Source organism: Chiloscyllium plagiosum, chromosome 20 (assembly GCF_004010195.1).
Source record: "Chiloscyllium plagiosum isolate BGI_BamShark_2017 chromosome 20, ASM401019v2, whole genome shotgun sequence".
NCBI classification, from domain to species: Eukaryota; Metazoa; Chordata; class Chondrichthyes; order Orectolobiformes; family Hemiscylliidae; genus Chiloscyllium; species Chiloscyllium plagiosum.
Window position 1 is genome coordinate 28412079 of NC_057729.1, and position 5977 is coordinate 28418055.

The following is a 5977-nucleotide window of genomic DNA, read 5'->3' on the forward strand; positions in this document are numbered from 1 at the left end:
AGACAGAGAACACAGGGGGCCAACACATTCAACATATTCTGGATCAATGGTGCTGGAAGAGCACAGCAATTCAGGCAGCATCCAGGAGCTCCTCGATGCTGCCTGAATTGCTGTGCTCTTCCAGCACCATTGATCCAGAATCTGGTTTCCAGCATCTGCAGTCATTGTTTTTACCTTCAACATATTGTCTAGCTATCACCATTGTTAACAGCTAACCCGAGAATGCAACTTTTTAAAAAAAAGGGTTTGTGATTTACACATGAAAGAAGTGATGGTGTTGTGTGATTTTTAACTCTGACAATCAAAGTTGCAGTTCAATCACCCTGTCATAAATTTCGTTACATTGCGCCCCACCCCCCGCGCGCGCTATTCTCTGGTGCCGCCGCCCATTGGTCCACCAGAGTGCACGTGATTGTCTGGCGGCAGCATACCTGTGACGATACGCATGCGTGTCAGGCAGCGCCTGCCTATATAAGCAGCTGCACGGCTCTCCTCGTTCTTTTGTCAGCGGGACTGAGTGAGGTTGGTATGGTTTGTGTTGGAGTGTTCGAGACATTGAGCGAACACGTGGGTGGCGGCGACGGCGGCCTACCGCTGGTGCATCCCTCCCCTACGTGGCCCAGGAGGCGGCGTTGAATGGGCCGGAGCAGCGGCTCGGAGCCCGGGGATGTTTCGAGGGAAATGTTCCGGCTTCGAGTGCGGGAGCTGGGCCCGGCTGGTTCTGTGTGTGTCGAGTCCGCGGTGCAGCGTGAGCCCGCTGCTGCTCTTGGCCGACGTCTGGGTCGCTCTGAACGTAAAGTCAGTCCTGCTGTTTGAGGACTTTGGGGAGGGAGGGAGAGCTAAGGCAGCTCGCATGTTGTGAAGGAGGGGCACATTTCGAGATGTTTTCCTGTCCATCTGCATCGTTTTGTCTTGGAGGCTGACGCCGAATTTCTGCTGGTGTTTGGTGATGACCTAAACTTTTTTCCCCATCAGATCGTTCATGCTGATTATGGGTGTTTTCAAAGTCAAACTCTGTCTGATTAAACCAGCTGATTAGCTGGTGTAAGGTTTCTTAGTGAATCCGGAGTGATTTAACAGGTTTTACTTTTCTCCTAGATTTACTTAGGCAGATATCGCCACTAATGTTGCCAGATCGAATCATTGGGTGCAAGATGTTCCAGGTTGGTCATATTGCTTTTCAAGTTGCACTTAACTGGGTGTTCGTTTCTATGGAAGGATTATTACGCTAGATTAGGTATTTGTGGTATTTGACAGAGTAGTATGCTGAAAGCTTGAGATGTCAAATAAACCTGTTAAGACTAAGCTGGTGCATGACTGCTGACTTTGTCCACCCTGGTTCAACTCCAGCACTTGTACAATATCTCTGAAATGCCTTGCTAAGGAGTTTGGTTAGAATGAATGTTCCTTGCTTTGCATTTTGTTTTGAGGTGATACTTTTAACGTTATACTCTGAGAGCTACTATGAGCTCTTGGGCAACTTCAAATTAAATCCCACGTTGCATCACAGAACCGCTAACCATCTGATGTATGGGATTTGTGAAAGAGATTATCCTTAGGCCAGTGAACTGAGAATATTTGCTTAGCCACGTGGGTTTAGTCGATCTTTATTCTTTGTTGCTGCTTTCTAAAAGCAAAAGTACGTAGGAGTCTATTTCCAATGTCCGACCGGGACAAGAAGTCCATTGTGCCATCCAGCCAAGCATTGCCCCATGTGCAGCAATTAATGTGCTGGAAAGTTGCTGTTAATGTAGAAGTAAAAATCACTTTACTAAACAAGTGCAGTTGAGGAAGTTGAATGCATGAGTTTAGGGAGTTGAAGGAAGAGATAAGGAGGTGTAATTCCCTGTAAGATTTGGTTTTGGTTTTCCTATAAATTTTGGGAAGGTGAACGTTACCTATGATCTGAAATGTGAGCCAGAATGATGAGATGGGGAATGTGTGGGGCTATGTTGCAATTGAGGGATAGTAGGAGCATAAGAAAGTAGAGAGCTTAAAGTCTTCAGTATAATTTTGTTTCAGTGGAATCAGGATGTGAAATCGCTAGTGGTAATTTTTCTGCAATCAGTAACATTTAACGGTGCATTGTATTTTAACTTTGGCCGTGGGATGTGGCTATTCTTAGGAGTATTGCAATGGTAGGATATGTGTATTCCTATTGTGGCAAAGTTTAAAAGACTGATCCATGGTTAACTAAGTGGGCAAAGTATTAAATTCTGGAAAAAGTAGAGACTGCAATAATGTGTAGATTATTATGTTCTGTCCAAGTTTTCAAGGTTCCTAGCTATTAGTGTGAATTAAATCAAATTAAACTTTATTCTTACATAGTATAGTGAAAAGCTTTTATGTCATCTCGAGTGTTACTGGTTCTGCATGCTAGGCTATATTCAAAGTTAAGCACAATGTCATGGATTTGCAGTTGTCTTGTAGCTCTTTTTGAATTACTAATAACATTGTGCGCATATCCTTTATTTTCTTTCTTAGATGGGTTGTTGCAATGGATGTTGGTATGCAGACCAGCAGTGTGGATAACCATGGTATGTAGAGATGTTCAATCTTGAATTATTAATATTTGTATGACTCAGTGAATGATGTACATTTCTTTCCCCGTCTTATCGATCATGGTGATTTTTAACAAAGATAGCCAAATGTTTCTGACACTGGAAAAATTGTTTTGTTTTGAGCCAGTGCATCAGTCCACTTCTCTCAGTGTGGTGTTTCTTCCTCCAGGCACGAAGTTTTGCAGACCTTGATTGAAATTGGCGCAAATTGCAAATCTGGACTAGGGGTTAGCAAAGACCAGCATAAAGAGGTGGTCATGGACAATGAAGTGCCATTGAGGTATGTGCCACATTTGAGTGATTTTGTTTTTTCCTACCTTTTTTATTTGCCTATTAAAGGTGCCATTCACCATGTATTTTTCTTTACAGGATTTGGAGAAATCTGACAGTTTACAGGCAGCTATCCAGCTTAATACTGTCTCGATGCAATTATTACAACAGCATTTTTTTTGAAGTGGTATTTCAAAAATTTGAATAGTGTTTACCACTAAAGCTCAGTTTTTTCGTATTAAATGTTAACATGTTGAAGATTGTGTTTACTTTAATTGTCTAATAAATACTCATTAAACTAAATTTGCAGTGTTTGACGATTGATTTGTCTGTGATCTGAATTGTCTAGTAATAGGTGAGCTGGCATGATAGCTTATTATATAATTATGGTATATATTGAGTTGAGTACCAAATATCATTATGCACTGACAGTCTATTTCTATATGCCACATTGGTCAATTGATGTCCATTTGGATTATTCATGTTTTTTAACTTTTCCCTTAAACATTTAAAAACTGCAGATGCTGGAAATAAAACAAATTTGAAATAGCTGAAATTATGGTTCTGGACCAGAAGCATACACTGCTTTCTTTCCAGATGGTGTCAGGCCTGCTGGGTTTCCCTAGCAATTTCTATATGCATGTTAAAAAGTTTGTTCCCTTAAGCTCTAGATGTGATTTTAATGATTAGGATCAAAATAAAGCAATGATTTCCAAATTAGTTGTTCCACTTGAAATAGAGTTCTTGCATCCCAAAACAGTGTGTATAGAAGCAATTGAAACAAAGCCTGCTGTAGGATGAGAGCCAAAGGTGTGTAAATGAAGATAATGACAAAATTAGCTGTGGATGCTTGGACTTGAATTGCGCAGATGGCCTTTTCCCTAGTTTGAGTCAGATGTACAGCACAGAAACAGGTCCTTTGGTCCAACTTGTCCATGCTGACCAGATATCCTAACTTAATCTCACTCCATTTGCCAGCATGTGTCCCATATCGCTCCAAACCTTTCCCATTCATATACCCATTCAGATGCCTTTTAACTGAACCAGCCTCCACCATTTCCTGTGGCAGAACACTCCATCTGTGTACCACCCTCTCGGTGAACAAGTTGCCTCTGATTATAGGGCACACAATTTATAGTAAAACTCTGCCATAAACTGGTGTGATGTATTGAACAAGTCTTTAATCACTTGCATATTGAGACCTGCATCCCCACTTAACAGCAATCTTGGTTTGTGCAATACATTTACATAAGTTGTATGACACTGACCTTTTACTACAAATTGTGTCCTGTAATCCTGCTCCACTCTACCTGACGAAAGAGCAGCGCTCCAAAAGTTTGTACTTTGGATTAAATCTGTTGGGGCTTAAACTTTGTCCATCACAGGCACATCCATATCTCTAATATGCCCTCTGGTGGTTGTATATGCAATCCATATTTTCATTTGAAAGTACCCAAAAAAGTTATGCTGTTTGTTGGACTATGCAACAATATTTTGGAGTTTAACGGTAGAACTTTGTGACTCGTTTTTTAAGCTTGGATTTCTCATGGATTTAACAAAGTAGATAGTGAAAACTTGTTTCACTGTGTTGTGGGAAAACAAGGCCTCTGATAAATCAATCCCACTTAAAAATGTTTTTTGCGTTGAACTATCAGTTAAGCATCTGAAATCTCCTGTCTATAGGATATTTTGCTCTGCACAGTCAATGAGGGCACATAATTGGTATGAATGCTGCCTTTATCTGAGATAAAGCATCTTTTCTGATATATTCAAATTTTGTTTGTTTTATGTAAACCTTCTTGCAATTAGCAGACTACAGAGCAAGAGGAGCGTGGCTCAAGAGATAGACTACCAACAGAGTCATAGAGATGTAGAGCATGGAAACAGAGACCCTTTGGTCCAAATCATCCATGTCAACCAGATATCCCAACCCAGTCTAATCCCACCTGCCAGTACCTGGCCCATATCCCTCCAAACCCTTCCAATTCATATATCCATCCAAGTGCCTCTTAAATGTTGCAATTGTACCAGCCTCTACCACTTTCTCTCTGGCAGCTCATTCCATACACGTACCACCCTCTGCCTGAAAACGTTGCCCCATAGATTTCTTTTATACTTTTCCCTTCTCACCATAAACCTATGCCCTCTAGTTCTGGACTCCCCGACCCTAGGGAAAAGACTTTGCCCATTTACCCTATCCTTGCCCTTTATAATTTTGTAAACCTTTATAATTTTGTAAATAAGGTCACCCCTCAGCCTCTGACGCTTCAGGGAATACAGCCCCAGCCCGTTCAGCCTCTCCCTATAGCTCAAATTCTCCAACCCAGGCAACGTCCTTGTAAATCTTTTCTGAACCCTTTCAAGTTTCACAACATCTTTCCAATAGGAAGGAGACCAGAATTGCACGCAATATTCCAACAGTGGCCAAACCGATTGTCCTGTACAGCCGCAACATGACCTCCCAACTCCTGTACTCAGTACTCTGACTAATAAAGGAAAACTCCTGTACTCAGTACTCTGACTAATAAAGGAAAGTATACCAAACGCCGCCTTCACTATCCTATCTACCTGCGACTCCACTTTCAGGGAGCTATGAACCAGCACTCCAAGGTCCCTTTGTTCAGCAACACTCCCTAGGACCTTACCATTAAGTGTATATGTCCTGTTAAAATTTGCTTTCCCAAAATGCAGCACCTCTCATTTATCTGAATTAAACTCCATCTGCCACTTCTCGCCCATTGGCCCATCTGGTCCAGATCCTGTTGTAATCTGAGGTAATCCTGTTCACTGTCCACTACACCTCCAATTTTGGTGTCATCTGCAAACTTACAAACTGTACCTCTTATGCTCCCATCCAAATCATTTATGTAAATGACAAAAAGTAGAGGGCCCACCACCGACCCTTGTGGCACTCCACTGGTCACAGGCCTCCAGCCTGAAAAACAACCATCCACCACCAATCTGTCTTCTACCTTTTGAGCCAGTTCCATATCTAAATGGCTAGTTCTCCCTGTATTCCATAAGACCTAACCTTGCTAATCAGTCTCCCATGGGGAACCTTGTCGAACACCTTACTGAAGTCCATATAGATCACATCTACTACTCTGCCCTCATCAATCCTCTTTGTTACTTCTTCAAAAAACTCA

The 5977-nt window shown here is 41.8% G+C and overlaps 1 long non-coding RNA gene and 2 other non-coding genes across 4 annotated transcripts; all 3 read left to right on the top strand.

The window, feature by feature from the left end:
- The first annotated feature begins 495 nt into the window (after window positions 1-495).
- Window positions 496-3134, top strand: LOC122559910. Of its 2 annotated transcripts, none has more exons than XR_006314596.1 (5): window positions 496-522; window positions 1109-1163; window positions 2485-2537; window positions 2731-2841; window positions 2931-3134. It is a non-coding gene; the product is annotated as an uncharacterized LOC122559910 (long non-coding RNA). The 2 variants fall into 2 exon arrangements; XR_006314595.1 differs by having other exon boundaries at window positions 501-522; window positions 1099-1163.
- Window positions 936-1032, top strand: LOC122560355. Its single transcript, XR_006314724.1, has one exon. It is a non-coding gene; the product is annotated as a small nucleolar SNORD12/SNORD106 (small nucleolar RNA).
- LOC122560356 lies at window positions 2579-2667 on the top strand. Its single transcript, XR_006314725.1, has one exon. It is a non-coding gene; the product is annotated as a small nucleolar SNORD12/SNORD106 (small nucleolar RNA).
- Window positions 3135-5977: the final 2843 nt, after the last annotated feature.